Raw genomic sequence first — 6587 nt, 5'->3', positions numbered from 1 at the left:
TTTTGTGTTTAGATATGAATGATTGCAGGTACAGAGAGAATTTTTGTAACACTATCAATACTTTAAGTAAATACAGGCTAGAGATTTTTGCACTTTTCTCTGCCTCTCTGTTATTCTAAAAATGAAGAGCTTTCAATATTCAATTCTGATGATATATTCTCTAAAAAAAAAAGACATAGAAATAATATCTATTTCACAGGAGAATAATCACCTAGATGTGTGTTTAGAGGTCCTATTTTCCTTGAATAAGATTTCCTAGTCATTCGGAAGATCTCCTCTAAGAGTTTATGTAACTTGTTTGATAGTCTTGGATAAATATAAAGCCAAAATCAGTGAGGCACATTCAATTTAATTGAGGATTTCTATATTTGGAATAAAAGCTTTATTGAAGTTACACATAATTTTTTTCATTTCTTTCCACTGCTCTGCCTAATTAAATGAAACTAATGTCTATATTATTTTGTCCTATGGTTCTCCAGGAACCTTTCTAACAATATCTCTGGCTTTCTCTGTAGAAATAAATCAATGATACTTTTTTCTAATTCTTTGTTATTCACTTAGATGGGTATTTCTTCTTTATTTAATCATTGCTAACCATACTCCACTGGGCTTCTGCAATACCACAGTCTCCTGGTTTTCCTCCTACTTCTTAGGGAATTCCTTCCCAGTATCAATTTTCCTAGTTTCCTTCATGTGCTCAACCACCACACTTACTGTTTCTCAGAATTCCATCTTTGGCCTGTTCTCTCTATATATTCTGTCCCTAAGTGGCAGCTATTCCCATAGTTTTATTACTAAGAGCTAGATGCTCTCAAAGCTAGGGTACTATTTCTTGAGTTCCTAATTCACAAATCTAACTGCTCACTTACTTGGATGCTTCACAGGCATTTCCCACTCAACAAGCCTGAAACTAAACTGTCTCCTCCTTAAACCTGCTCTTCTTTCAGAGTCCCCAGTCACAATAAATGGCATCAATGTTTATTCAGTTTTTCAACCCAAAATCTGAGAGTAATAATGGTTTTTTCCTTCCTTCTGATCCCCAATACTCAATCAGTCAGCAAGTCTTATTCATTTCACATTCTAAACACCTCATAAATATATCCTTTTATTTTCTTCTACAATATAACCATTCTAATCTAGGCTTCACATGTCATATTTGGAACAAAATTAAGTCACCTATATGTTCTTCCGACTTTAAATCTTGTTTGCCTAATTCCCATTACCTACAATTCAGTAACAGATGTTTAAAATATATAAATGTGATTATTTTGCTTAACACTCTTCACATACTTGCCACTGCCCTTAAATTAAAATACTAACTCCTTTTCAAAATTTATCATGCCATTCAAGACCTGGCTCCCATCCTTCCTTTCAGCCTCAAGAGAACAACATGCTCTCTTTTTGCAATTTGAGAGCCAGGTGTGTTTTCTTTTACTTGCCTGAAAACTTCAAACTGTCTTATCTCTGAGGCTTTGCACTGGCTAATTATTCTACCTGAAACATTGGTCATTCATGCTTTGCCTATTAACATCTATTCATTCTTCAAAATTCAGTTTCAGCATCATTTTACCAGGGAAGACCTCCCAGAACTTAGGTCCAATAAGGGTTCCTCCACTATATATTATCATAGCACTCCCTATTACCACTTTGTAACATTAATCACATTCATAATTTCTTATTCAGTGTATGTCTCCCTCATTACATTCTAAGTTTCATGTGAGGAGGAGGTGTGTCCCTTATGTTTATGGCTATAATATCACTAAGGACAGTATAGAAAGTATTCTATTAATATTTATCATTAAATAAATTAATGAACCCAATAAAAAATAAACAATTACCAAGGGACATACTTACTGAATAGTATCTGAGCACTAAAGAACTTCCTCCCCCTTTTCTTTCTCCTTTTTCTCAATTAATTTTCTCTGCCTCTCCCTCCTTAATTCTTATCAATGAAATCCACTGATGAGTTCCTTCTGCAGCCTTAAGCCTATTCAAATCTTGACCAATCTCAGTTGAGGCAGCCTGAAAATCACTTGTCCCAGCTGTCTCTGATACTCCTAGGTCTCATGAACCCTACGTTATAACTCCTGCTCCTCTGTTGGCCCAGAAGCCTTCTCTACTGAGCAAATCCATGATCCATATCCCAGGAGATAGCCCTCAAATGACAGCATGCTCTGTGTCTGGGCTTGCAACTCCCTAGGACTTTATTTCTTCCTAGATTCTTCCTCATTCATCTTAATATACTGTTGTGCCTGGTACCCCAGTCTTCCTCTTAGAAGAAAGGCACATTAGGACAGAAGCACATTGGCATGGTAGAATGACTTATGGACTCTGTACTGTTTGCATTGTTTCAGAAGAGTCCTCTGGGGGTTGGGGAACTACAGGGGAAATTTTCCTGTAATTTCAGAGTAGTTGTGCTTCTTCTAAACAAATTTTTTCACCTCATCATATGTACATTTCATGTAACTGACCATGAATCTTTATTTTTCTTTAGATATTTTTGTCCGCATTATTCTCCAATTTTAAATTTGTGGCATGTTTCTTTGTTTTCTCATTTTATTAGCCTCTCTATGTTCATGTCTATGTGTCAGGAATATTTGTTCTGTCTCTCAGCCTTGGCCAGATGGCCTAATGTGGAAGGTGTCCTGTGTGACCCAGTGATGCACTCTGCCTGATCCCCTATGCCGGGGGCTCTGGATGTGATCTTTTTGTGGGTTATGTGTGATCTTCTGTTGTTGCCAAGGCATTATTGTTTTGGAATGTCACCATTTTTTAAAAAAAATTAATTTGAGACCAAACATCATTCTGCTGCTATTCCAGGGAATACGATTTACCCTTGTTTCTGAACAAAAGGTAATATAATATAGCTCTAAACATGTACAACTTTAAACAAAAATAGAGCCCTGAAACTTTGCAGCCTCCATGATAATCCGGAGATCATTCTTTGTATCAACACACCAAAGATAAAGCCGGGCTTCTCCAGAGAGATCCACTAGGCTTTTCTCATTGACTTGTCGTAGGTTCCCTAAATGATTATCTCCCTATCAGATAAACATGCTCCTGTTACAGATGACTCAAAATAACTCCCTACATTTCTTTCTTTTATATTTGTATCTGTTTTCTCATGATCTCTTAAGAAATCGATCCAATAACATACAAATTTTTTTCTTGTATCCGGGCAACTCAGAAAGAATAAACGTCAAACACAGTCAAGATCTTCATCCCCAAATTCCAAAATTTGAGAGCACAGGTGGGCATTCACGAATAAACATTCATAACTGATACTAGAAAATGACCAAATTATTCTCTTATTATCAATTATAAAATTTTTTTAACATATCAGGGGGGTTAGATTTATTTCTTCAATTTTCATTCATGGTACTGTGGATGAAGATATATCTGTCTATTCAGAATGTATTTTTACACCTTCATCTCAGTCATTCCAAGTAATTCATATCTTAATATCATCCACCCTAAATAGTGGTTACTTTATACTACCCAACATATTACTTCAAGACCTCCCTCTCCCCCTCTGTTTCATCATCAGGAAATTCTTTCAATATTTTTCTCTTGGGAAAAATCAATGTGATTCAAAGATTTAGTCCTCAAGAGAAACCAATAATGGCCTGGGTATTGGGTCTCTATGGCAACAGTGGGTCACTCTCCTGTGCAGCTAATTAGCTTCTTTCCCATTATGAAGACTCTTATATAAGCTTTGTCTTGGCGGGGAGGCATCATTTACGGAAATGAAGACTAAGCTCTTTGAATTTCTCTTCTAAAAATGTACATCCTGTGACTAAATAGGCAGGTAGGAAAGATGCTTTTAAATTACAAAATTGTCCCTGTCATGGTTGCTTCTCTTTCTCTAGCCCTCTCAATTCCCCTTCAATGTCTGCTTTTCAAATATTTGTGTCAGAAACTCTTCTTTCTGTCCTTTTATTTTATACCATCTCTCTCCTATTATCAAATATCTTTTTTTAAATAGTAATATTTTATTTCTTTTACCAAAAGTGGGTATTATATATAACTATTTGTAACTTACTTTTACACTTAATATGTTTCACAACATGGATGGATCTTGAGAATATCATGCTAAGTGAAATAAGTCAGATGGAAAAAGTCAAGAACCATATGATTTCACTCATATGTGGGATATAAGTCTGAAAGCAACAAAAGAACAAGACAAACAAACAAACAAACAAAAACTCACAGACACAAACAGCAGTATAGTAGTTAACTGAATCACCATGTCCAACTACCTACTCCATTCTACCAAACCCCACTGCCATATGCTTAAAGTCTTAACTTTTCTTCATATTAGTGACTATTTTCTCTACAGCTTTACTATTTTTTCCCATCCTTTCAGTCAAAATATACTTAAAGCAGTGAATGAAAATTCACGTAAAGTTCACATTCTTAGATGTTCATAATACATAATGCATGCTGGTTTAAACCACAACAGACTACCTAAGCAAAGTTGTACAATTTTCTATCAATGCCTCTTTTCATCATTTTATCATCCTTATTTGTAGGATTCTTCTTAATCTTTCTCTTATCCTCACTTTGCTCTCCTTCTTTCTTTCCAATTTATAGTCGTTCTTCCTGTGTCTATAGATCTTTCCTGCTTGTTCCTTAGACACTTAGACTGTCACACTGATTACACTCATAGTTCCACATTTTGTATTGTTATTGTCCAATTTTAGAAAGATTAAATATTATAAATAGATTAAATTACATGTTACAAATACTTTTTTTGAGTCTTAAGGCTAATATGTTCATGTAGTGTGGGATTTTCCATTTTAGAAAACTTAACACTCAAACTCCAAGACATGCACTATTTCACCAGTACTAACTTAATAGTAATAGGAATTTCCAAATCTGATAAATTAATTCAGAGACTTTAATTTCTTTTATAAAATGAAAGGCTCACTTTCATGATGAGAGTCCTGAAATGTTGGGTTTATATTTTTATCTTAGTTTTATAAGATAAACAATTGTTCGTAAGCAGTCAACAGGATTCTTCAGCTTCATCTTTATTTCTCCAATGACACTGAATTGGATGGTGATCTAAGGAACTTAACAAATACCTTCTGCTTAGCAGAGAAGATGGAATTGCCATGAAACCTTCCAGGAATGGCCTTATTAATTCTATAATGCTCACCAGATTCATTCCCCTCCCGAAATCCTTTGTCGCTATGACCCTGTGACTTGGTTGATTTAAATATGATAAGAAGTCCAGTGATAGCAGTATGAATGAATTAAAATTGTAAAATGTACTTTTGAGAAAATGCTAGAAAGAGTATTTAGGAGAACATTTAAGTGACAGAAGATAGAAGACAATGTAAAAATCTATAAGCAACAAAATTAACTGCATATTGTGAAACAGGAAAAAAAATTAAATCTACTTATCTCCATCTTCTATATTCTTCTGAAGTATTATCTCTTCTATTCCATTGCACTTTATTGTCTCTATTTATTTGGCCATTTATTATGTCTCTCAATATTTTCCACTGCAACATTACTAATTTTGCTCACTCCGAAATGGATAAGACTGCCAGAACATCCATTTTCTTTATAATTATTTCATGGTGATGAGAATTCCTTCCAAATGGCCAACCCTGATCAAAGTAAAGCAGGGGAAATGTTTTGTCAGCTAACCTGGATGGAATGTCCCAAGAAGTTTTAAATTCATGATAGTTTTACACAAAGTCCAAAAAGTTTAATTAGGACTCTTTACTTATTTAGCTCTATTCTCCTCTTAATAATCTCATCTATGAATCAATTTCTGGCAGTTTATGAAATGGTTAATTGGATGAAAAAAGTTCAAGTTCTTTACTTCCTTGGTGGTTTATTATCTAATAATTATGAGTCAATTTTTTTTTCAAATATTCTTAATAAACCTTTCCTTCAACTCTCTGTACTCTTTGATGTTTTCATTTTAAAAAATCTAATACAATTATGATATGTGTAGTGAAAGATATTTCAAAATCTAAAAGGAGTTTCATTTATTTTTTATTTTAATTATTATTTTTTAGAGCTAAAAAGAAAGTTTATTAGAGAAGAACAGAATAAAGGCCAAGACAGAAAAAGTAAAAACAAGAGAAAGGGAAGACAAAAAGCCAAGACAAGAAACAAAGAGAAGAAAAAGCCCTTGAGTGTTGGGGAACTCAGTTTATATATTATTAGTTTCTATAAATTATAGAGAAAGGGTAAGAATATGTAGTATGAAAGGCCTGCTGCCAATTCCCAGCCTCTAATCCATAGGTTCCTGATGGTTTTAGCCCTAGAAAATGAACAATTTTATTTTGTACAGGACAGGACTTAAAGACTCTGTTTTCCTGTTTTTCCGTTACAGTGTGAGTAAATGGTTTGTTAGCAATCCCAGCAGAAATCTTCCTTTGTCCTACAAGTTTCCTTGTGGTCTGTCTGTCGGGCTGATCAGCATATTGCAGCCTCTGGATATAGTTTGATTTAACTTTTAGTTCTCTTGTTTCCTTCCTAGATTATCAACCTCTCAGATAATTTATTCCCTTATTCTTAAGGGGACATTGAGGGATGAAGGTTTGTCTTCTGTAACTTCTTCAAAG

Source organism: Pteropus vampyrus, unplaced genomic scaffold (genome assembly GCF_000151845.1).
Source record: "Pteropus vampyrus isolate Shadow unplaced genomic scaffold, Pvam_2.0 Scaffold533, whole genome shotgun sequence".
NCBI lineage: Eukaryota > Metazoa > Chordata > Mammalia > Chiroptera > Pteropodidae > Pteropus > Pteropus vampyrus.
This window is presented reverse-complemented; position numbering follows the sequence as displayed.